This window comes from Lampris incognitus, chromosome 20 (assembly GCF_029633865.1).
Source record: "Lampris incognitus isolate fLamInc1 chromosome 20, fLamInc1.hap2, whole genome shotgun sequence".
Lineage (NCBI taxonomy): Eukaryota > Metazoa > Chordata > Actinopteri > Lampriformes > Lampridae > Lampris > Lampris incognitus.
Window position 1 is genome coordinate 36,049,795 of NC_079230.1, and position 22,770 is coordinate 36,072,564.

The following is a 22,770-nucleotide window of genomic DNA, read 5'->3' on the forward strand; positions in this document are numbered from 1 at the left end:
AACAGGACGCAACTCCAGCGCTTCCTGGGGTTTGCAAACTTCTACCGGCGCTTCATCAGGGGGTTTAGCCGTGTGGCCGCCCCCCTCACTGCACTCACCTCCAACCTCCGCCCCTTCTCCTGGACCTCGGAGGCGGAAGCCGCCTTCTTGGCCCTGAAGAGGCTGTTCACAACGGCTCCGGTGCTCGCCCACCCGGACCCGTGCAGGCAGTTCATCGTGGAGGTGGACGCATCGGACACGGGCATCGGAGCCGTCCTCTCCCAGCGGTCGGAGGAGGACCAGAAGATCCACCCGTGCGCCTTCTTTCCCGGCGTTTCAGTCCTGCGGAGAAGAATTATGACATCGGTAACAGGGAGTTGCTGGCCGTCCACGCCGCCCTAGAGGAGTGGAGACACTGGCTGGAGGGAGCAGGGCAGCCGTTCATCGTATGGTCCGATCACAAGAACCTGACCTACGTGCGGACGGCTAAGAGGCTCAACCCCAGGCAGGCGCGCTGGGCTCTCTTCTTCAGCCGGTTCGACTTCACCCTCACCTACCGCCCGGGCACCAAGAACGTCAGGGCAGACGCCCTCTCCCGTCTTTTTCCCGAGGGGTACCCTGACGCCCCAGACACCATCCTTCCCCCGGCCCGGGTGGTGGGTGTCGTCACCTGGGCCATCGAATCAGTGGTGAGAAGGGCCCAGCGTGCCCAACCCGACCCAGGCAATGGACCCCGGAACCGGCTATTTGTGCCTCCCTCTGTCCGGCCCCAGGTGCTGGAGTGGGGCCACTCCAGCCATCTTGCCTGCCACCCCGGTGTCTACCGAACGGTGGCCTTCATCCGCAGGGGTTTCTGGTGGCCCACCATGGAGGCAGACACCAGAGAGTTCGTGGCAGCCTGCACCACCTGCGCCCGCAGCAAGGCTCTCCATCGCCCTCCAGCAGGTCTCCTGCGCCCCCTTCCTGTCCCCGGCCGACCTTGGTCCCACATTGCCTTGGACTTTGTAACTGGCCTCCCCGTGTCCCAAGGCAATGACACCATTCTGACCATTGTCGACCGGTTTTCCAAGGCCGTCCACTTTGTTGCCCTCACCAAACTCCCCTCTGCAGCCGAGACGGCGGACCTTCTCGTCTCCCACGTCGTCCGACCCCATGGGATTCCCCTGGACATTGTCTCTGACCGTGGTCCCCAGTTCCCTTCGAAGGTATGGCAGGCCTTCTGTAAGGGGATTGGGGCCACGGTCAGCCTCTCCTCCGGGTATCACCCCCAGACCAATGGGCAGGCAGAGCGGGCCAATCAAGCCCTGGAGGCGGCTTTGCGTTGCGTTACCACCAGCAACCCCGCCTTCTGGAGAAAGTACCTGCCCTGGGTGGAGTACTCGCTCAACTCCATGGAGAGTTCGGCTACCGGTTTGTCCCCCTTCGAGTGTTCCCTGGGCTATCAACCCCCTCTGTTCCCCCATCAGGAGTTGGAGGTGGCGGTCCCGTCCACGAGGGCCCATCGCGTTTGGAAGACCGCCCGGGCCGCTCTGTTGCGAGCTACAGAGCGGGCCCGGCGCAGCGCCAACCGGCGGAGAGTGCCGGCCCCAGCTTATCGACCTGGCCAGAGGGTATGGCTCCTGGCCCGGGACCTGCCCCTCCCTACCCTCAACCGGAAGCTGGCTCCCCGCTACGTCAGTCCCTACACCATCGACCGCATCGTCAACCCTTCGGCGGTGCGTCTCCATCTCCCTACCTCACTCAAGATCCATCCCGTCTTCCATGTCTCGCGCCTCAAACCGGTAGCCACCAGCCCCCTGTCTCCCCCTGTCCAAGCTCCTCCACCCCCCAGGGTCCTCGACGGTGGTGACATGGTCTGGGATGTCGACCAGCTGCTCGCCGTACGCCGCCGGGGGCGTGGGTACCAATACCTGTTGGACTGGGTTGCTATGGGCCCGAGGACCGCAGCTGGGTTCCCCGGTCCTACCTGGCCGACCCCGCACTCCTGGGGGAGTTCTATCGGGCCAACGCCATCGGACGGTCGCCCGGTGTCTCCCGTAGGAGGGGGGGTCCTGTTGTGGTTACACCGCCCCGAGCTGCCTCCCCGGCACGTTCAAGCCACTCCCCCAGCTCGGACGTGCCGGAAACATCCGAGCGCTCGGCTCGCGCTCTGAGGAGACGAGCGCTGCACTGCAACAGGTATTTGCCATCATCCATCAGGCACACCTGTGGCAATCAGGTAGCCTTCTACAAGAAGCCTCCCAGAACGTCTCTCTGTGCTTCGACGTACTGAACCCTGCGGTAAAGTTCTGACAAGCCCTCCAGCGTTCCTTGCATTCTGTTTATTCCCCAGTGTCTTATCTTCGTGTCTCTGTTTCCTCCCAAGACTCTCCCTCCGCGAATTCCGCGTCTCCCTCGCCCCCAGCGACCTTCACGTTTCTCCCCGGACCTCTCCTGCGATCTCCCCCCCTTTTCCCTCTATCTGGACCCCTCCTTTCGGACTCGACTTCCCGGATCTCGGACCTGGACTTTCTCGGACAACCCCTCTTGGATCACGGACTGGACTTTCTCGCCAGGTGCACGCACATTTTTTCAACACCTCCTGGTCATTTACATACCGCACCACACATTGGTTAAAAACACTCACACATAGTTATACACGCAAATCACGGGACACCACACATAGTTTATTCACACATCCCACTAACAGAACGCCTTTTTTTCACCATACATTTCCCTCCCACAATAAAACCTTCCTTTGTAGATTTTGAAGTCATCTCGTGTCTGTCTGTCTTGGGTTTCGCCACACGGGTCAGGTTCTGGTGCGCGAGCATAACAAATATACTGGCTTTAGGGTGGTCACTCCTGCTTGGTACCAAGTGGTTACACAGGTAATGGGCAAACAGTACAAAAGTAACTCCTTGAAACTTTAACGCGAATTTGAGACGAGAATAAATGAACTAGAGCCATGAAATGAGTAACATGAACACTAGAGACGAGGTACGTTACCACGGAGGTTATGGCATGAACTCGCGCTGTTAGAAGTGCAGACCAGGTTGTTATGGATGAGTTCATTTGAGATGGAAGACAGGTGGGGTGATTGGAGATTAGGACGAGGACGAGCCTCGCTCGTCCTCGTCCTAATTTCAGAGCCCGGAGAGAGGGAACGCGCAGAGCGTGCCCTAGAGGACGGCTGAGGTGGAGGCGGGGAAACGTAGTGGGCAGTAGAGACCGCTGTAACAGTACTCCTCCCCCTACGGGAGCCAGCGGGCGACCGAACAGACTTGACGGGGTAGGGGACGTAGAAGTCCTGCAGGGGAGAAGGGTCTAAGATGAGCTGACGGGACATCCAGCTGCACTACTCAGAACTGTAACCCTCCCAGTCCACCAGATACTGGAATCCCCAGCCCCGGCGGCGCACGTCCTGCAGCCGCCGGACAGACCACTGGGGCTGCCCGTCCACCATCTGGGGAGGAGGCGGAGCTGGGACCGGGGGCATAAAGGGACTAGAGGGCACAGGCATAATCTTAGAAACATGGAACACTGGGTGAACCCGCATGGCGGCAAGGAGCCTGAGATCTACCGCCTAGGGGTTGACGAGATGGTCGATCACGTAGGGCCCGATGTAGCGAGGGTCCAATTTCTTAGAGGTGGACTGGAGAGGGAGGTCCTTGGCCGACAACCATACACTCTGACCGGGTTGGTAGACGGGAGCCGGGGTCCGGCGGCGGTTGGCACCGCGGCGGATGCGCTCGGTGGTCCGGAGTAGCGTGGACCGAGTGGTCCTCCAAACCCGGCTACACCGGCGCAGATGGGCACCGCCACCTCCGACTACAGAAGGGAGAATTAAGGAGCTTGGTAGCCCACGGAGCATTCAAAAGGGGACCTACCAGTAGCGGAGCTGACAATGGTATTAAGGGAGTATTCTACCCAGAGCAGGTACTTGCTTCAGGAGGAGTAAAGGTTGGCAGCGACGCACCGAAGGGTGGTCTCCATGCTTTGATTTGCTCTCTCAGCTTGGCCGTTGCATTGAGGATGGTAGCCAGAGGAGAGGCTGATGGTTGCGTCGATTCCCTTACAGAAGGCCCGTCCATCTTGGGACGTGAGCTGGGGGCCCCGGTCAGATGCCACGTCCTTGGGAAGACCATGTAGCCTAAAAACATGCTGCATAAGGAGGCTAGCAGTCTCGGCAGATGTGGGGAGCTCAGGAAGAACCAACAGGTGTACCGCCTTGGAGAATCGGTCCACTATGATCAGGATGAGAGTGTTACCTCAGTAGGGAGGCAGGCCAGTAATGAAATCCAATGAGATGTGGGACCATGGACGGCTGGGCACGGGGAGTGGACGTAGCAGGCCGGCAGGGGGTTGATGAGAGGCCTTGCTGCGAACGCAGACTGTGCAGGTGGGGACAAAATCCCGGACATCCACTCTCATGTGGAGGACTCGGGTTCTGATTAAGGAGTGCACAAAGAGGCGGTTAGGTGGACCATTGCCTGGACCAGGTTGACAGCATTGGGCGAATCTCACCGCTGACTCAATGGCCATTGTGACTACTCCCACCACCTGAGCCGTGGGAATGATGGTGCCTGCCTCCTCGGCTCCCTTCTCAACGGGATGTAGGTGGGACAGAGAATCCGCTTTCACATTGCAGGAGCCCGGGCGGTAGGTCAATGTGAAATTGAAGTGGCTGAGAAAGCTAGCCGAATGCGCCTGGCGACCGTTCAGCAGACCGAATGAAGGTGAGGTTCTTATGGTCGGACCAAACCAAGAACAGATGTTCAGCACCCTCTAACCAGTGTCGTCACTCCTCAAATGCCTCTACGACCGCTAACAGCTCCCGATTACCATGTCGTAATTCACCTCGGCCGGGAGAAACTGGCGGGAGAGGAAAGTGCAGAGGTGCAATTTCTGGTCTTCCGCAGACTGCTGGGAGAGAACAGCACCAAGGCAGCCACCTCCACAATGAACTGCCTGGACGTGTCTGGATGAGAAGGACTGGGGCTGACGTGAAGCGCTCCTTAAGAGACAGAAAAGCGTTGCTGGCAGCTGGGGACCAGGCGAAGGCGTGAGCCATGCAAGTGAGCTGGGTGAGGGGAGCTGCAACCTGGCTGTAGTTCCTTAAGAACCGCCGATAAAAATTAGCGAACCCCAGGAAGCGTAGGAGCTGCTTAACAGTTGGTGGGCTGGGGCCACTCCACGACCTCCTTGGTCTTGCAGGGGGTCAGCACGGGTATGTCCCTTCTCCACAATGAGCCCCAGAAAACTCAGAGGAGGCGGGAAAACAGCACTTCTCTTCCTTAACAAAAAGCTTGTTCTCAAGTAGGCGTCAGAGAACCAGGCGGACGTGTTGAACATGCTCCTCTAGAGTACGTGAAAAAAATTAGGATGTCATCCAGGTAAATGACCACAAAGACGTCAAGCATATCACGAAGGATGTCATTCATTACAGCCTGGAATACAGATGGAGCGTTAGTCCAAAAGGAATTACTAGGTACTCATAATGTCCCCGGGGAGTCTGGAATGCCATCTTCCACTCATCTCCCTCCCGGATCCGGACAACGTGGTAGGCGCTCCAGAGGTCCAACTTAGTGAAGAAGGTAGCATCAGCGAGGGGCTCAAAAGTAGAACTCATGAGTAGGTATTTGTTCTTGATAGTGATGTATTTAAGCTGGCGGTAGTCAATGCAGGGCCTGGGATCACCCTCCTTTTTTTATGAAGAAGAACCCCCCCTTCCACCGGGGAAGAGGAGGGTCGAATGAGCCCTGCTGCCAGAGAGTCAGTGATGTAAGCCTCCATGGCTGCCTTCTCCGGGAGAAAAAGATTGTAGAGGTGGCGGGCTGGGAGAGGAGCCCCCGGAAGAAGTTCAATGGCACAGTCATAAGGGCAGTGAGGAGGCAGAGACTGGGCGTGTTCCTTACTGAACACGTCTCTGAGGTCGTGATACATGGGTACTGAGGAGAGGTCGGGTGGCGAAGGACTGGAGATACTCCTCTGTAAAGGGCTCTTAGCCGCCAGGAGACAGCGGGCGTGACATAAGGTACTCCATCCCAAGATGCTTCCCAAAGCCCAGGAGACGTGGGGGTCGTGACGCTCCAGCCAGGGCCGACCCAGGACGAGAGGGCAGGATGGAGAGTGGATCACCAGGAGTTTGACCTGCTCCACATGGTTTCCCGAGAGAGTGAGTGTAAGGGGAATTGTCTCATGAGTGATGTGGGCTAATTGGCACCCATCCATAGCGAGAGATTTAACTGGGGAGTCCAGGGGTGTGATGGGAACGGCAGCCTGAACGGCGAGGTCCTGGTCGATAAAACTCTCGTCAGCGCGCGAGTCGATGAGAGCATCAACCAAGAGAATCTGGCCATCCCAGGTGAGAGAGGAGCTGAAACGTTTGCCTGGGATGGGAGGTGTTTGGGGAATGGTCAGACAGCTCAACAGGACTCCCCTGTTGCCTGGTGAGCCTAATCTTTTGGGAGTTGGGGATAGGTGTTTATACGATGATCCTCCTCGCCTCAGTATAGGCACAGTCCCCTCCGTAACCGGAGTTCCCTGCATGGGCTCCTTTTCCATGACAGTCTGAGAAGCAGGGGACCAAAAGACTCGACGGGATGCTTGAGAGCTCTGCTTGGATGAAGTGTACAAACCCTGGAGAAGAGAGCGAGAAGGGGGACTCGACGAACCCCAGGAGGGGCGACAGGTGGAACTGGAGGTGCGTTGACTCCTCTCATGACTCCGCTCCCGAAGGCATTCGTCGATCCTAATAGCCAGTGTGATTAGTTCGTCAAGTGAGGTGGGTTCCATCCCTGGTGGCCAACTCGTCCTTAAGGGACTCATTCAACCCCCTACGGAACAAGCTACGCAACGCCTTGTTGTTCCATACACTCTCAGCAGCCACTAACCTGAACTCCACTGAATAGTCAGTGGCACTGCCACTGCCTTGCTAGATGGTATTCAGTCGAGTATCAGGGTCCATGCTATGAGCTGGATGGTCGAAGATCTTCTGTAACTCTGAGACAAAGGCATCATAATTGAAACAGTGTGCCACCTGCATGGCCCAGGAAGCCGTTGCCCATTTTGCTGCTCTGCCAATGAGGAGATTGGAAATGTAGGCTATTTTAGCTGTGTACGTGGTGAATGGCTGGGTTGGTGGTTGAAGACGAAGCAGCACTGCATCAGGAAGGAACGGCATTCCTCAAAATCTCCATTGAATGGTTTAGGACTGGCCAGTGTCAGTTCCCAGGGAACTAGGACTGCGGGAGCCAGGACGGGAGGAGAGACAACCCCTTGCACAGCTGGAGCTGGAACTCTCAGAGCAGAGACGGAGAGGCTGCAACCGGTGAGAAGGCAAAGTTGATCAAGGATGATCTTCTACTGATTGGCCAGGGCTTGCTGATGGTCGACCAGTGCCTATACTAATCCTAGTAGGGGTTGGACGGTTTGGATCTGGTCATGGAAGGCCTGCATGGCAAGCGAGATCTCATGGAGCTGGCAAGTGTGTCCGGCGGTGATCTGGGCTTGTTGGACCACAGATATGCACAGCAGGTTAGGTCATGCAGAGCTAGAGGACCTGGCTGAAGATGGTTCTCCTAAGTTGGTTGAGTTCGACATAGCGAGTTCGTACTGTTATGTTTCAGTCCCAGAACCCAAATTCACAACTCGGGGCAGGGAGCAAGTTGAAGCCCAGTGGACAATTTAATGAATGAGAGAGAGTAGCAGAGATGAATGGAGATGAGCGGCGAGTAGTGGCTGCTTGAGCTGGTTTCTGGAATCCCAACACAGTCCTTAGGGCAGAAGGAGAAAATTATGAGGTTGGAGGTAATAGGCTAACAGTACAAAAGTTACTCCTTGAAACTTGAACGCGAACTTGAGATGAGAATAAATGAACTAAAGACATGAAACAAGTAACAGGAACACTAGAGACGAGGTACGTTACCGCGGAGGTTATGGCATGAACTCGTGCTGTTAGAAGTGCAGACCAGGCTCTTATGGATGAGTTGATGTGAGATAGAAGACAGGTGGGGTGATTGGAGATTGAGACCAGGAGTGGGACGAGGACGAGCCTCGCTCGTTACCTCTGCCTCCTGTGATGCAGCTCTCTGGCAGCACACACCGAAGTCCCAGGAATGTCAGAGCGCGGAGAGAGGGAACACGCAGAGCGTGCCCTAGGAGAGGGATTAGGTGGAGGCGGGGAAACGGAGTGGGCAGTAGAGACCACCGTAACACCCTCCCCACCAAACCCCCACCTGCACTCATGATCTGTGTTGAGGACATGCATCAGCTCTTCCAGAGACAGATGTCCAAGGAGGCACTGGGCCCAGATGTTTTATCACCCTCCTGCCTTAAAGTCTGTGCTGACCAGATGGCCCCCATTTTCACACTGATCTTCAAAAGATCACAAACTCCACTATCCTCCCGGTCCCCATGAAACCCCGTTTCACAGGATTAAATGACTACAGGCATATTGCCCCAATGTCTGTGGTCATAAAATCCTTTGAGAGACTGGTGTTGGCCCACCTGAAGGAAATCACAGGCCCCCTGCTCGACCCCCTGCAGTTTGCCTATCGAGTGAATGGGTCAGTGGATGATGCAGTCAACATGGGATTGCAGTACATCTTCCAACGCCTCGACTCCCCAGGGACATACGAAGTGTCCTGTTTGTGGACTTCAACTCAGCATTTAACACCATCGTCCCAGATATCCTCCACTCCAAATTCACCCTGCTCACTGTACCAGCCCCCATCTGCCAGTGGATTAAAAACCTCCTGACTGACAGGAGACAGCTGGTGAGGCTGGGGAAAATCATATCCAGCACCCGGACAATCTGCACTGCCCCCCAGGGATGTGTACTGTCCCCTCTACTCTTCTTCTTCTATACAAATGACTGCACCTCAGGTGACCCATCTGTTAAACTCCTGAAGTTTGCAGGCGGCACAACCATCACTGGCCTTATCCGGGATGGCGACGATTCTGCATATAGACGGGAGGTTCATCAGCTGGCCCTCTGGTGCGGCCATAACAACCTGGAGCAGAACAAACTTAAAAGAGTGGCGATGACAGTGGACTTCAGGAGGAGTCCCCCAACACTGCATATTCAACATTATGGTTTCTATGGTGAAAAACTACAGATTTCTGGGTTCCACAATCTCCCAGGACCTAAGTTGGGCATCCAACATAGACGCAATCATCAAAAAGGCCCAGCAGACGATGTACTTTCTCCACCAGCTCAAAAAGTTCAACCTGCCTCAGGAACTGTTGATTCAGCTCTACAACACAATAATCCAGTCTGTCCTCTGCACAGCCGTCACTGTCTGGTTTGGATTGGCCACCAAACAGGACAGGGACAGACTACAACGTACAGTTAAGTCTGCAGAGAAAATCATTGGTGCCAACCTGCCCTCCATTCAAGGACTTATACACTTCCAGACTCAGGAAACAGGCAGGCAACATCACTGCAGACCCATCACACCCTGGTCACAACCTGCTCCAACTCATTCCCTCTGGTAGGCGCTACAGAGCACTGTACCCCAAAACATCCATCCATCCATTATCTGAACCGCTTATCCTGCTCTCAGGGTCACGGGGATGCTGGAGCCTATGCCTGCAGTCATTGGGCGGCAGGCGGAGAGACGCCCTGGACAGGCCGCCAGGCCATCACACAGGGCTGACACACACACACACACACACACACACACACACACACACACACACACACACACACACACACACACACACACACACACACACACACACACACACACACACACATTCATACTTAGGGACAATTTAGTACAGCCGATTCACCTGACCTACATGTCTTTGGACTGTGGGAGGAAACTGGAGCACCAGTAGGAAACCCACGCAGACACAGAGAGAACATGCAAACTCCACACAGAGGACGACCCAGGACAACCCCCAAGGTTGGACTACCCGAACCCAGAACCTTCTTGAACCCGGGACCTTCTTTCTGTGAGGTGACCGCGCTAACCACTGCGTCACCGTGCCGCTCTACCCCAAAACAACCAGCTATACAAACAGTTTCTTTCTGTGGTCTGTCATTCGAATGAATGCTTAAAGAGGGAGGGGATGCATATACATGATTGTTTGTTTGTGTCATGTTAAAAAATTGCAAAACCCAATAGAGATTTGAAAAAAATAAAAATTAATAACCCAAAAACAACAAAACTGGTTGATAGTCTGAATTCATTGAAATATGCCATATTTCATCTTTCCCATAACCCCCCCCCCAAACCAGTGCTTTTGATTGGTTATATTATCACTGCTATCTATTATATCCGATAAGAACATTGTTCTTCTCTTTCAGCAGAAAAAATAAATTAAAGAATGTTTGAGGCCTGAGACATTTGACAAGTCAACCCATAGGGAGTACCGGCTATGATGGGTTGTCTCTTTTTTGATGTTGTCTTCTTTCCTTCTATTCCAATTGTTTCTTCGCTATGTATTTATCACTTCCGCTGTACTTCCTCCTTTGTCTCCCATCTCACTTTTCTCTGTCTCTGCTCTGTGCTTTAGTTGTCTCTGATGGTCCGTTTGACCTGACAGTTGCCCTGGGCAGTGATGGTTCCGTTAAGGCATGTAAGTACATCTGACTGAAGTAGAACCAAGTGAAATAAAGTAACTGAACAGATGGAAAAAATAAAGCAAAGAAGAGAATAACAGAACAGGATACTAAAACAAATCCACAACATTTGCAAAAACATTTGAAGTTCAATAAAAATATGCATAGAATAAACTTTTTCCCCTCTGTTCTTCCATACTTATGTACCTCTTAATTTATTTTTCCAACAGCAACCCCTGTGCCAAAACCACCAGTTCCAAAAGGAGGAGCAAGAGCAGGTAAAACTGACAACAGCTTCTTTTTTTTTAATTAATCCAAACAAACTCTCTTATGTGAGAAAAAATAATGTAAGAAAAAAAACAAGGTAGGCGGGCTACTCGGGGTCTTATATAAATTTGATCAAACAGGTGCTCTCTTGTAGAGGGTGGAGGGATTTATGATCAAAAAGAAAAAGAAAGGCTCACTGTTTTGGAGCGAAACATCTAAGCCTTTAATAGAGCATGGCAAAAAAGTAAAAAACAAGTGTGCTTACGCATCGCGGCCATATTGGCCTTCTTCAGGACACAACATGTTGTAACAAACAGGAAGTGAAACAGTGTAGAAATAACACTCAGGTTCTTGGTGCGAACTACGGGGGAGCTAGGGGGAGCTCAGTGTTATGGCTCGCCCACCCAGCGCCGTGGCCCGCCCACCCCGCGCCGGCAGCCAATCAGCTCGTCAGGGCCGGACTTAGTCGTCAGGGCTGGACATAAATTTGCTGGTCTCCCAGCGCCCGTTGTCAGTTCGTGCCGCAACTTCCTCGCAGGAGTGGCTACTCTTCCCTGCCGGTGCATTTCTCTCCGAGTTTATCTCAGCCCTTGGTTTCCTGTTTTCTTTGTGAAGTTTCCCTGTGGCAGTATCCTGCCGTGTTTCCAGTTTGGATTTACCCGTGAGTTTTTTCGTCGACTTCCTGTTTTTCTTACTCGCTCATTGCCTCCTGTTTGCTCGTCGTATGAGCAAGTAATAAAGTACGCCCGTTTCGGCTAATCCCATCTCTGCCTGGTGTCGTGCGCTTGGGGTCTTCCACAAACCCTAACACTCAGCTCCCCAAAATAAGACAAGGGCTTCCCTGAAAACGTGATTTCTGAAATGTTGGGGGGTCTCTAAAAATATTGACAATGTGTTATTTTGACATGCAATTTCAGTTTTGTGTATCGTCATCATCATGGGTTTTTATGTGTAAAATTGCGAATGTGTCATTCATTCAAGATTGACGGCAATTTAACACCAATTCACTTCAATAAAGATAACTACACATGCAATTCTTGTCATGACCATCAAGGTGTGGCGGCGCTGCGGTGCAAATCAAAATCCACTCATGTTTACATGTTAACTCAAACATTCGTAGGAAAAATATAAACGTCGGAGGCTGAGTCCCATTGATCTGCGCGTGAAATCCTTAGCATTTTCTTTTTGCAGTTAGCAACAATTTACTACTACTACTACTTTCGGCTGCTCCCGTTAGGAGTCGCCACAGCGGATCATCCGTTTCCATTTCTTCCTAGTTCTGCGTCTTCCTCTGTCACACCAGGCACCTGCATGTCCTCCCTCACCACATCCATAAACCTCCTCTTTGGCCTAACTCTTTTCCTCTTTCCTGGCAGCTCCATATTCAGCATCCTTTCCCGATATACCCAGCATCTCTCCTCCACACATGTCCAAGCCATCTCAATCTTGCATCTCTTGCTTTGTCTCCAAACCGTCCAACTTGAGCAGTCCCTCTAATATAATCATTCCTAATCCTGTCCTTCTTCATCACTCCAAATGAAAATCTTAGCATCTTCAACTCTGCCAGCTCCACCTCCGCCTGCTGTCTTTTCGTCAGTGCCACTGTCTCCAAACCATATAACATAGCTGGTCTCACTACCATCTTGTAAACCTTACCTTTAACTCTTGCTGGTACCCTTCTGTCGCAAATCACTCCTGACACTCTTCTCCTTTCCCTCCACCCCGCCTGCACTCTCTTCTTCACCTCTCTACGGCACTCCCCGTTACTTTGGACAGTTGACCCCAAGTATTTAAACTTATATGCCTTTGTCACCTCCACTTCTTGCATCCTGACCGTTCCACTGTCCTTCCTCTCATCATGCATAGGTATTCCATCTTGCTCCTACTGACTTCCATTCCTCTTCTCTCCAGTGCATACCTCCACCTCTTCAGGCTCTCCTCAACCTGCACCCTACACTCGCTACAGATCACAATGTCATCCGCGAATATCATCGTCCATGGAGACTCCTGCCTGATATTGTCCATCAACCTGTCCATCACCATTGCAAACAAGAAACTATCTCTGTAGTTGCTACAGTTCTGCACATCGCCCTTGTTCTTGAAAATCAGTACCAGTATGCTTCTTTTCCAGTGCTCAGGCATCCTCTCACTTTCCAAGATTGTGTTAAACAATCTAGTTAAAAACCCCACTGCCACCACTCCTAAACATCTCCATGCCCCCACAGGTATGTCATCAGTACCAACTGCCTTTCCACTCTTCATCTTCTTCATAGCTGCCCTCACTTCCTCCTTGCTAATCCACTGAACTTCCTGATTCACTATCCCTACATCATCCAACCTTCTCTCTCTCTCATTTTCTTCATTCATCAGCCCCTCAAAGTACTCCTTCCATCTTCTCAGCACACTCTCCTCGCTTGTTAGCACATTTCCATGTCTAACCTTGATCGCCCTAACCTGCTGCACATCCTTCGCAGCTCGGTCCCTCTGTCTAGCCAATCGGTACAAGTCCTTTTCTCCTTCCTTAGTGTCTAACCTGTCATACAACTCACCATACACCTTTTCCTTTGCCTTTGCCACCTCTCTCTTCACTTTATGCTGCATCTCCTTGTACTCCTGTCTACTTTCTTCATCTCTCTGACTATCCCACTTCTTCTTTGCCAACCTCTTCCGCATCAATAGCCATGTCAAAAAGAAAAGAAGGCAGTTTAATTAACTTTGGTTTCACTAAGAAATCGTGTTCTAGTGATGTTAGCATGACCGTGTCACCTGCTGCAAGCCCTGGGACCGCTGTTAGCACACTGTCCACCGGGGTGCCAGCGCAGCATGAAGAAGCTGAAGAAAAGTCCTCTCTGGCTGAAGATGGTAGAGGTAACAGCTCGTAAGAGGAAGAGGCCACGGCCGGTCACGATCCTAACCCTTCTAATTCCTCTCTCCCGTCAAACTGGAACAGCCAATAATGGAGAGACTGGAAGAGCCGGTATACATGGCTGTTCGTTAAGGATGGTAGCTTGGGGGGCACCGCTTGCAGGGACGCAAAAACCCTTCTTCTGTCTGAAAAGGTACCTGGCAAGCACTTCTCTGAGGAGTGGATTAACGGGGAAGTAAGCAGCACTGCGCAAAACAAGTTGCGAAAATATATATAAACATAGGGACAGCATTGCACACAAGAGGGCCATTGAAGTGGCATTGACTAAGCAAAAGACGATTCTGCAAAATAAAGGCATTGAGGTGAATTCCAAGTTAATGGAGGCGACCGCAGCACCATTCAGGTCCGCTTATATGGTGGCAAAGGAAAGGCTGTCTTACAGAAAGCTCACCCCTTTAATGAAGCTTCAGGAGCTTAATGGTGCAAAGGTGGGAACTGCGCATAAATCAGATCACTCCTGCGCTGTGATTATAGGTCATATTACACAGCAAATGCGGAGGAAGTTTGTTTCGAATATTCGAGAGCTTAATTAAAAAATCAGCATCACTATTGATGAAAACACAGTCGTGCCTATCTCATTGCATACGTGTGATGTGAGGGGCAAAGGAGACTTGGAATGTTTTTTTTAGACATTGTAGAGCTGACACAGAGCACAGATGCAGAATCCATTTACAACAGTTTGAGACAGTGCTTTCGCACATCGGGATATCGGGATTAGATTATGAGTTTTTAAGGAAACACCTCATCAGCATCGCCACAGATGGGGCATCAGTTCTCACAGGCAAAACCAGTGGTGTCATTGCACGGCTTAAGCGTGACTTTCCAAACGTCCAGTTCATGCATTGCTTGGCTCAACGCCTTGAATTGGCTGTCCATGATTCTCTGAAAGCAGTTGCTGGATGTAATCATTTCGAGTTTTTCATTGCCAATCTGTATTCTTTGTACCACCAGTCTGCAAAGAATGCGAGATTGCTTGAGGAAGCAGCTGCAAATCTGAATATGCAGATTTTGAGAATTGGACAGATATTCACCATCACATGGGTGACGCGATTGTAGGATGTTATGTCATTTACTAAAAATGATTTGTTGGCTAGAGATCTAATATTGAGTAAGGATAGCTTTGCTGAGATAATAGGAGCCCTTGTGATAGTCTGATGTTGTCGTAGAATAGGTAACAGATTAGACTGGTTTACCCCATAATTTGAGTTACACTCGATTTCTTCTATTTTTAAACAATACCGGTATAGACAGCAGTGCTGGATTACATCTGAGAGAGGTAGTAGTGGGCCCTCCTGACCACAAGGGGAAAATAGTGTGGTTTACAGGGGAGGGAGAGATGTGTTGGTGATGACAGGGGTGAGGACATGTGGTGGGGAATAGTCAGAGGAACAGTTCCCGATTATGTAAAACAACTTGTTAGTTAAAATGCGTGACCCCAGGCCATTTGGGTGGATACCATCTCGACAGAAGACGGCAGGGAAGAGAAGAGAATAAAATTGTCAATAAAAGCTATTTCCGGGTTGCATCGGTTGAGCGTAACCAGCTGTAGAAACTCGACGTGCGACTGAAGCGACCCACGCCACGGTTAAGAGGGGGGAGGGGACCAGAAACGTAGAGCCGCTTACGTTGAACCTAGAGAGAAGCCCCTGACTGCAGACTGCAGATCGGTGACGTGTTCAGTGTTGGCTGTGACGTGCGCAAACACCAGATACTGAAAGCAAATGTTCACATACTTTTGCCACTCACCGATTGTAATATTGGATCATTTTCCTCAATAAATAAATGACCAAGTATGATATTTTTGTCTCATTTGTTTAATTGGGTTCTCTTTATCTACTTTTAGGACTTGTATGAAAATCTGATGATGTTTTAGATCATATTTATGCAGAAATATAGAAACTTCTGAAGGGTTCAAAAACTTTCAAGCAACACTGTACCAACCTTTCTTCTCTCCATCATATCAGCCAGCTCTCTCCTTTTACCATAGTGCCAACATTCAAGGTTCCGACTCTCACTTCCACACTCCTACCCTTCCTCTTCTCCAGCTGCCTTTGGACATGCCTTCCCCCCAGAGTCCGAAATTAACTTTTTGGCTTACTGGCCAAGGGGACTGGTAGATGAAAAATCTACTGGCCAAGCGTATTTTTTACCGGCCAAAATAATTAGTAACTTTTTTGTGCCATACATACATTTCAGTATATATCAATGAGAGAATAAGGTATTGTGTTGAATAAGAGCTTTTAAAAATTAGCAGATTTGAAGCAAAAATATTTTATGTAAAATTAGTCAATGGTTAAATGATAAAATGTTGCAAGTATGATTTCATGTTTTATTTGCAGTTTTATTGTAACTACTCGAGTGCTCCACATGCCCGTCCCTAGTCCCAGACTACCTTTCACTCTACAGCAGCCATTCTCTTTTCACCGTCCATGAAGTCTGGCCTCCTGTTCCTGACAAAGTCTTGGTGCCACAGATTAACAGCACTGGTTGGGTCATACTCCCTGATCTCGGGAGATGACAGCTGCACCATCAGTAGATCCGAGAGTGTGACTGAGTTGAGGGTTGTTTTTTTTAATCATTTTTATTTCTGATTTTTCCCTTTTTTTTCTCCCAATTTAGTGGCCAATCGATCCCTATTTTAGTTCAGACATCCACCCTCGTACTGCATGCGTTCGCCAACTGCGTCTCTCCGGCCGACAGTCTGGAAGGAGACGCCTCGCCCATTTTGTGGCAAGGCCGAACCACTTCTTTTTCCAACACACACAGAGACGCATTCATGTAATGAACACAAGCCGACTCCACCCCCCTCCCGAAGACAGCGCTGCCAATTATTGCTGATTCATCGAGTCCGGCCATAGTCGGATCTGACGAGACCGGGGCGCGAACCCCGGTCCCCAGTGGGCAACTGCATCGACACAAAGCCGATACCTAGACCGCTACACCACCGCGGACACGCCAATCAGTTTTAACCTGTTTCATGGTGTTGAAGCTAGCACACAGCTAACGTTAGTGCAAACTAGGTGTCACATACTAGTGCTAGCTGGCTAACGTTAGCTACAGCCAGCACGTTGTTTATGCTGTATAAGGATATTTTGAGATGACACCTAAATTCACTTACTCGCACATCCATTCGAAGTCGGAGAGATTTTCATGCTGGTCTGCTCGGACATGACTATTAGCGCCTTTACGGAGGATGTTGCGAGGAGAGGCTCTGATTGAGCCTGAGAGGCCTTCATACAGGTAATGTGACATCTGGAGGTCTCATGTTCCCTGGTGTTTTCTACCTTCATTATCTTGTTACCGATGACAAATGAATTGCTACGGTTTTTGGCATCCTGGCGACAGACGGAGCAACTCATTATCACGGTCTGTGCGTTATACTCCAGCCAGCCTCTCGCACCTCCTTTATCGCCATACCTCCACTTTTCACTAAACTTTATTTTTTTCGGTTTGGTGGTGATGGTAGCTTCTTCCTCCTCTTCGGGGCATGGTTGTCTTTTTGATGGTGGTTTTGCGCCTTCTAAATATCGCCACATAACTGGTGTTGCTGGCTAACGTTAGTTAAAAGAATAGAGTAGGCTCGTACCGAGTTTGACGAATGCTGCTGTCGTTGTTCCTCTCGAGTGTGTGTGTGTAATATTACCCGGCAGTAGCGTCTAACAACATTCTAATGCACTTTGATTGGTTAATTTCTGTTATTGCTGTTGCACTGTTATTTTTCTAATGCAGTTTGGTTGGTTAATTTCTGTTATTGTGTTTATGTTATTGCTGTTGCTAAGGCGAGAGAGAGGGAGAGAGAGAGCGAGAGAGATGGGGGGGGTTAAGTGGTTGGATTTCACTTTTTTTGTTACTCGCCATGTGGCGGGTAGGCTATTGAGATTTACTCGCCAATCAGAAAATCTACTCGCATTTGGCGGTGGCGAGTGTGAATTTCGGACCCTGTTTCCCCCTCTCCTTCTCCTTCGCCCAACAATTGCATCGTTTCCACCGGCACCCTGCTGGCCAACAGAGCAGCAGTTGTTAGTATCCCGGGCCTCGATCGATCTGGTATGGAAATCTGATTTATGAGCCGCACATTTGATTTGGCAAAGATTTTACGCAGGATGCCCTCCCTGATGCAACCCTCCGCATTTATCCGGGCTTGGGACCCGCATTAAAAAATGCACTGGCTTGTGCATCCTCAGTGGCTGGGTTAACCAGTGTAAATAAATGAACCAGTGCAGATAAATAGTATAGTGTGTATGATTGACCATACACACTAAACTATTTATTCAAAATTCAGCCTCGCCCTCCTTCCTTCCCCAATCACAATAAAAGTGTTCCCCTTCACAAATCCACTAATAAACTCTTCTTCTGCAACATGACTATAACAACAACAACAAATCTTACTTTATTCAGACACAAAGGTAGGTCCATGTTAAAGACAACAACAAAGAAATACAACACAAGACAAGAACACAAAAATATAGCTAAGAACAGCAGCTCACAAGTCCACAATGATTAAAAGCTATACAGACATTTGTTCCCATGTCTCCAGAAAAAAGAGGAGTACCTGGTGTCACTTTGTGTAGGCTCCGTTAACAGCATTATAATTACATTCTTAGAATCAATTAATCGACACATACATTTGTACAGAAAATTCCTCAACACAGCATGAAAAGTGGGAACATTACTAGTCACAAACATATGACTTGCACTTGTCCATCTTGGAAGCTTGAGCAAGATTCTAAATGCGTCATTATATGCTACCTGCAGCTTTTTCATTTTTACTTGGCTATAATTGAACCACAAGTGGGCAGTATAGAGTGGAGTACAGTAGGCCCTAAAAAGAGCAAATTTAACATCATCTGTACACATATGAAATTTACGTGCCAGCATATTGGCTTGTGCATACAGTTTCCAACACTGGCGTTGCACATCATCGTTGTCACATAGCTCATTCCTGATGATGTGACCCAGATATCTCATTTTGTTCACCACTATTAGTGCTTGGTCTGCCAAGAAGAATGAGGAAAAATGTTGCTTCTTATCCTCCTTTGTTTTAGCAAGAAGAATACAACATATTGGGTGAACGTTGGGTGAACGCTGGTGAAACTAGCCGCTGCTGCCCGCTGGATTTCTGCTAGTTTTTGCTGTGTCGTTGACTCTACTGTTCCTTTAGCCAAATGAACAGTAGCCCATTCTGCTTACAATTTCAGAAACGTTTGCTTGTTTTCCTTTTGGTTTTTATCTGACAATCCCGTTTGTTTTTGGTTACCAATTGTTTTATACCTGGCTACTGGTATAAAACGACAGTCGCTGGGGGAGGCCAGCAACTGTCGTTCTACTTCGGAGCCTACGTTTGGTACAACACCGGCTATCATGTGGATCAGTGGGCTGTTCATTTGGATTATGTTCACCTGGATTACTTTATCTTTGATACTCCATCCAGTAACACCGCTACTTCAAAACACGGCAGCAGAACTTGTTCGACTACGACCCCACCTCTCTGAGTCACCACCAGCACTGCAACTTCACCAAGATATAGTTCGTCATTTTCGTCGGAAATACATTCACCGTGGATCCCGCCGGGGCTTCAGCTTCTGTGACACAAAACCAACCCGTTCCTTCTGATCTTCCTTTCCTCGTCCCTCAAGAAGACCCCGACGGACTGTTGACCACAGCGCACGAGCTAACCTAGCCAGGTCGGCTAGCATCAAAACCGGGAAAACAACCTCTCCATCGGGTTATTTACCATTCGCTCACTAACCCACAAGGGACTCCTACTTCATGACCTACTGAATGATCGGAAGTTTGATTTCCTATGCTTGACTGAGACGTGGCAACAACCAAATGACTTCTCACAGTTTAATCAAACTATTCCTCCTGGGTTTCTGTCCACCTGCAAATCCCGTGACACCGGCGGGGGGGGGGGGGGGGGTGTCGCGATACTTTACAGCGAAAAGTGGAAAGTGTCTTCCATAACTGTGCCTGTGCATGTTTCATTTGAGTCCAATGGCCTACAAATCAATGGGCCAAATCCTACCATACTAGCCACTGTTTATCTACCACCGAAGCCCAATAACAATTTATTAAATGAACTGTCTGTTTTTCTAACCTTTTTCTGTTCTTTATCCCCCAATGTAATATTGCTGGGTGATTTTAATATACACATGGACAATGTCCACAATACTGCCACAAGGGATTTTACATCATGCCTGGACAGTTTTGGATTACAGCAAAATATTGATTTTCCTACGCACTCTAAAGGACACGTACTTGATCTGCTGCTCTGGTGTAACTCCTCTTATCTGCAATGCATCTGATTTGTCTATTTCCAACCACAAGTTAGTGTCTTGCGATGTTAATTTAACAGTATCAAAAACAAATTTGTCACGCTCCATCTCGTTCCGTCATATCAAGAATATGATTTATCTAGTCTCACTAGTGAAATTGATAACCTCCCCACCAAAGACAAGTTATCCACCCCAGACAAACTGGTCTCTCATTACAACGATGGCCTTTATAGTATTTTAAACAATCTCGCTCCTTTAAAAACCCGTTCTGTTCCCTTTATCCACTCTGCCCCTTGGTTTACACCTGCACTACGCTAGCTTAAAGCTAAAGGCCGTCGCCTGGAACGCCTATACACGAAAATTGGCCTCGTTGTTCATAAAGACATGTATAATGACCACATACTTCATTATAAGGAGGCTCTGTCCACAGCTAAATCGTCTTATTACGCAAATTTAATTAGATCAGGGGAAGGGAACACTAGAACCCTGTTTTCCGTGGTAAACAATATTTTACGGACACCAGACACTCTCGCACCTCACCTGTATTCAGTTGCTCAATGTAATGCTTTCATGACCTTTTTTAATGCCAAAATTGAAAATATTCAACAGCAATTGACCTCATTCACCCTCCTATGTTCCCCTCTGTTCTTCACTATCTAGTTTTAAACTCCCAACTATTGCAGAAATATCTGGTCTTATTTTCAAATCCAAATCATCTACCTGTCAGTTAGATCCCCTTCCTACTCATTTAGTAAAGGCCTGTCTACCTTCTATATCCTCTTTGATAGCTGACATCATACATTCCTCCCTTACCTCTGGTCTTGTTCCCTCATCTCTCAAAACAGCTGCAATAACTCCAACACTCAAGAAACCGGGTGCAGACCCCAACAATTTGAATAATTTTCACCCAATCTCAGATTTACCATTTCTTTCTAAAACGCTTGAAAGAAGTCGCATCTCAGGTACACGCTCACTTGACTAACAACAATCTGTTAGAGCAATTCCAGTCTGGTTTTCGCTCCATGCACAGTGCGGAGACAGCATTGGTGAAAATAACTAATAATATTTTGATGGCAGCTGACCCTGCGCTCTTAACCATACTTGTCCTCCTAGATCTGAGTGCAGCCTTTGATACCATCTCACACAACATCCTCCTAGAAAGATTAGCTTCCAGTGGAATAACTGGCACCCCCCTTGACTGGTTTAGATCATATCTCCGGCCGCACGCAGTTTGTCCAACTTAAAAATTTGAGATCTCAGTCTTTTCCTGTTACTACCGGTGTTCCCCAGAGCTCTGTATTGGGACCCCTCCTATTTATTATTTACCTACTACCTCTTGGCCACATTTTCAGGAAATTTGGCATTCAATTTCACTGCTACGCGGATGACACCCAGCTTTATCTATCCACCAAACCTACCTCCACTCTTCCGCCCACTTCCCTTTCTGACTGCTTACTAGAAATTAAAATTAAATCCTGATTTTCATACCACTTCTTCAAACTTAATAGTGATAAAACTGAGGTCCTTTCAGTTGGCACTAAATCTACTTTGGCCCAAACTGATGATTTTCTCTTACTATTGACAATTCTATAGTTCCCCCACCACCTCAGGTTAAGAGTCTGGGTGCCATCCTGGACAACACATTATCTTTTGAAGCCCACATCAACAATGTTACTCAGTCTGCATACTTCCACCTACACAATATTAATCATCTTAGGCCGTCACTTACACCTAAAAGCACAGCCATACTCACTCACACCCTGGGTACATCCCATATTGACTGCCGTAATTCTGTCCTTTTTGGTCTTCCCCTCAAGTGTCTTCAGAAGCTTCAATTGGTCCAAAATTCAGCTGCCTGTATCATAGATCATAGATCATATCACTCCTGTTCTTCAGCAATTCCATTGGCTTCCTGTTATATACCGTATTGACTTCAAGATCCTGCTCCTCACCTTAAAGGCCCTTAATAACATAGCTCCTTCATATTTTTCCGAACTCCTTCATATCTGCACGCCCTCCCACACTCTCAGATCCTCTTCTGCTCCCCAACTCACTACATCATCGGCCCGCTTGACTACCATGGGGACTTGAGCCTTCAGTTGTTCTGCCCCCCCGCCTATGGAACTCTCTCCCACAAGAAATCCACAACATTGACTCTCTTTCAACCTTCAAATCCCATCTCAAAACGCATCTTTTCAAACTGGCATATTCAGTCTGATCCACGCTTCTTCGAGTTTTTTGCAGATGTTGATTTATACTTATCACTTATCTATTGTGTTAACTTTTTACCCTGCTTTGTTTTGTTTTTACGCTGTCTGATACAGTGCTGCTGGGTTGTTTTTTTTTTTTTTACTGTGTTCTGTAAGGTGTCGTGGAGTGTTTTGAAAGGCACCCACAAATAAAATGCATTATTATTGTTATTATATCTTTCCATTATACTCTTAAAGATATTCCACACCTCAGCTTTCCTCTTTTTGTAATGAACTATATTCCTCCTTAGCTTGACAGCAAATCTTGCATGGCTTAAAACATAATTTAATAGATTAATATTACGTCCTTTCCCTTTGCCAGTCACCCCAAACAGCCACAATTCTCTCCATTCTACTCTGTCAACAAACCCACCTCTCCAACATCTACTTATTAATTCCTTCATTTCAACATGTATCCTCCAGCTCACAACATTCAAAACTCATGCATACGTTTCCACTCCCACACCATACATATCACATTCTTTCTTCACATTCACGTCAAACTTACTAATTATTACATTA